Below are 4,200 nucleotides of genomic sequence, written 5' to 3'. Positions count from 1 at the left end.
CATAATGAGACATAGACATGTTGCATAATTTATTATATATCATTGAAAAGTGATAATTCTGTACTCTGTTACTAAAATTAATAGACAGTGCCTAATAAAACAATTATATTTCTCCAGAAATATAATAAAATGATTCGTTGTTGATATTTTAGCAACAAATCGAACCTGTAATATGAATAAATATGAAAATATTAAATAAAATGGTTTTACCTAATATGACATAACACTAAGGTGACCAGAAGCCCTCCTTTGAGGAGGATTATCCTCCTTTTGGAGTTTTGGAGAATTGTGTCCTCTATGGAAAATTGTCCTACTTGACCTCCTTAAATCAAATTTGGTAATCAATGATATCTGGACAAATGAAAAATCTAGACTAGCAGTTGAAACATTGGCAGGAATGATTATAGTTAAATGAAATATAAATATAGATTGCATATCGTTACTGAATTTGTTGAAGAAAAGTGAAGATTTACTCAAAAAAATACAAAGAAACGATAAATATCGTTGAGTTGAGTTAGTTACATCAAGTAACTAAGTAAAATTTCAATAGTTTTCTAGGGGTTTTTGAACTTTGAACTGTTTTTTTGGTAAACATCATTAACATTGTAATAAATCGACGATATGATTTATTACATTTTTACTAAAGTGTCCTCCTTCAACATTTTCAAAACCTGGTCACCTTACATAATACTGAAAAATTAATTTTATCCTGAATATTGCGACTGAAATGTAAATTAATAAAAATAAACAAAGTCGTCATAGAAACTAAAGGTTAACCGCAATAAAATGGTAACTATATATTCAAGAACATTCTCCAAAAGATAATTCTTGAGAATTTTCCAATTTAAGTCAGAGCTCATGTATGGGTGTGCAGATATGGAATGAGATAGTGTTGGCTATATAAATATATGTATATTAAAATAATACATTAACAAGTCCATTATTAAGGATACAAAAAGTCAAAGGGTTTTTATTACAGGTTTTATATTAATATAAGGTTTAAAATTCAAGTCAACTTGTGTCAACACCACGGTGCTGCCATCCATTCTGTGTTGCCATGTACATATTCTTTTTATTGAGATTTTCAAATTACTATCTCATCTGATTGGCTGCTTATATTATATTACATAAAATTCGTATTTTTTGTGCTTAAATTAATGATAGATACTTGTGGATGCTCTGAACAAATTTTACATTAAAAATGACGGGAACATGAAAATTTGTCAATTTTCTGAAAAGACCGCTTCCGCCATACAACGCGCGTTTTGTATGGGAGTTTCTGGCAAAACGGTGACTTTGAGTTTTACATAGTTGATCAGTCTAAATTAATAGTAATCGATCCGCTTAAACTGTAATCGTTAACTATAAAGCGTTAATTTACTTTTTTAAGAGAGAGAGAGAGAGTATCCGCTATCTAATTGTATTCGGGGGTTAACAATGTAGACCCCCGAATTGGCCTAATGGGACTCAGTAAGTGGCCGGTAGAATTTTCAGAACCTGAGAGCGTGAGAGCGCACTCAAAACTGTACGTGCCTAGACAATAGATACAAAAACGGATCGGGGAAGCTGTGGTGAGCAACTTGTCCTTTATTCTGGACCTCCTGAATTATTCAATAAACGCTGTGAAGCGACTTTGGCCTTTCATTTGGATCCTCAACCCACCCCTATGCAACAATAGTAAAAAAATCGGAACTATTCTAAAAACATACATATGAAAAAAATCAACGTTTTCGAAATATTTGTCAAGATAATTCAACTGCTTTTAGTCACAGGTTCCATTAGGTCCCTTTTTGGGAATTCTGAAATTTACATTTTTACATTCCGGCCCAATATATGTACATATGTACATACATATATACAAGCAAGGCTGACAAATTTCGAGTGGCGATAAATGAAAGAAGAAATTTATATTAAAACTGATTGAAATTATTATAACCCCTTAATATTTTTTAGTAAATAATTTATCATCGAAAAATGGACCATAAATTCTCAACTGATCTAGATAAATATGTATGTATGTACATACATCCATCCATTTTTCTTTCATTAAACGTGTTCGAATATCAAATACATTTAGGGTTATTTCCCCCCCCCCCCCCCGATCCCCTAGGTATGGCCAGGTTAAGAACATGCATGTGATTTGATGTAATACTATGATTTTTTTAAATATGAATCTTCTGATTCTAGTTCTCCTCTTTGGCCATTTAATTTAATTGAAGTTGTCAGTTATATATCAAAATATATTGTCAGCTTGTAGCGGTATAAGCGGTCTGTGTCTATTGTTCAATATGTTTGTGGTCAGTTAATTAATTAAATGATCCGTAATTCAAAAGAAAGAAATTCAAATTCGATAATCGTAAAACAGAAATCCCGTAAAAATATACATACATACATGAAATATTGTTAGAAAATGGCTTCAAATTATGGAGGATGAACGAATGAGACGACTGGCATGTTAATGCACGTGTTTATTATATGACAGCTGAAGACAGAGTGAGTAGCAGCTGTCCGAACCCAGCCGGGTTGGTCCCCACTCGCAGGAAGGCAACCAAACTCGACCATGTCGTATAAGCGAGCCGCCACATCACTCCCCCCCCAGCATCAGGGATACCAAAATTACAAAGAAACAAATTTTACAAAAGAAAAAAATTATTGTTACACAAAGAGAAAAAAATATTACGTGGGGAGAAAAAAATTGTTGACGTGGGTCATCCGCTGTGTACCTAGGTGTACCGCCCTGAATGGTCGGTAGATTCGAGGGCGGTGACGTCGCGAGCAGGACGGTGGGTGGTCCGATGGTCGCGCCGATGAGATGCGATGCTGCGGCGGCGCCGCTCTTCCGAGGCTGATGTCGGTTGGTGGGGCGGCGGGGGCGGCAGGGGCATCGATGTGGTTGATGATACTCCGAGCTGGACTGTGAGTCGTTGTGGCTCGTGGAGGTGTTGTAGCGCTACCGCCCGTCTCGGCGTGACGACGCTCGTGGGGACGGACGGGGCCTTGATGATGATGATGATGATGATGGTGCTGAGGTGGTGTGTGATGAATCTTGTGGTGCTGGATGACCGTTCTATGTGTAGTGGATCGCGCATGACTCCACATCCAGCTGTCAAGATCGTCGTCTCATTCGCTCCCCCATTTTTTAAAAGCACCTGTCGTCGACGTTGTGGCTGGACGTCGGTAGGTAGGTAGGTAGGTAGGTAGGTAGCCGTGTCTGCTCGTTTATTGTCACCCGCGGGCCGCGACGCGCTGTGTTGATGGCGATGGGGGCGCGGCGGGTAGCTTCCCCCGCCTGGCTCGGCGAGGCAGGGATGAGCGGCATGTTGAAATTGATCGAGGCTGCGTGGCTCGATGTCGGGGGTCACCAGTATGGAGGATGAACGAATGAGACGACTGGCATGTTAATGCACGTGTTTATTATATGACAGCTGAAGACAGAGTGAGTAGCAGCTGTCCGAACCCAGCCGGGTTGGTCCCCACTCGCAGGAAGGCAACCAAACTCGACCATGTCGTATAAGCGAGCCGCCACAAAATAAAAAAAAAACTAATGTAAAACCTTTTTAAAATGATTTACAATTGAACGCATGACAAAAGAATACATTAATGTTGAACGCACGAGAATTGAACACAGTGAAATGTGAACAAAGTTCAAACAGTGAAATGTGAACTTATAGAACTTACTGAACACAGTCCGCAAAATATTTCAAGTACTATCTGTAGTGCTGCGGGTCAGAGTTGGATATTTGTGACTCCAAGTCGATTGTTTCTTAAGTTTGCTAATTTATCTGATTTCATTATTGAAACGGTACCACATCAAATTGGCAAAAACAATCCTACCCACCACGTCAACACTATTTGAATATACATATATGTACAAGTTAATATTATAATTGTCACTCAGGGGCAACCCGTTAACGGCTTCATGGAAAAATATAAAATTGGGTCCATCGGCTATGCCGCTTTTCCCAAAGTATAAATAAAAAAGAAATTTTAAAGCATTCATTTTCTTTTGTCAGGCATTCAGTTGTTTGGTCACCCAAAAAAATAATATACAAACATCTTATCATTCAAAAGTTTTATAAAGAAACATGTACGGAAACATCAAAATTAGTATTGGTCAAGTACATAATACAATGGTTTTTGGACCATGCCGAGATACCAGAATCAAATAATTCAGCATATGTATGTGGTGTCTCACAATGT

The sequence above is a fragment of the Arctopsyche grandis genome, chromosome 11 (assembly GCF_051622035.1).
Source record: "Arctopsyche grandis isolate Sample6627 chromosome 11, ASM5162203v2, whole genome shotgun sequence".
In the NCBI taxonomy this organism is placed as follows: Eukaryota; Metazoa; Arthropoda; class Insecta; order Trichoptera; family Hydropsychidae; genus Arctopsyche; species Arctopsyche grandis.
Note: the sequence above shows the minus strand (reverse complement) of the source record.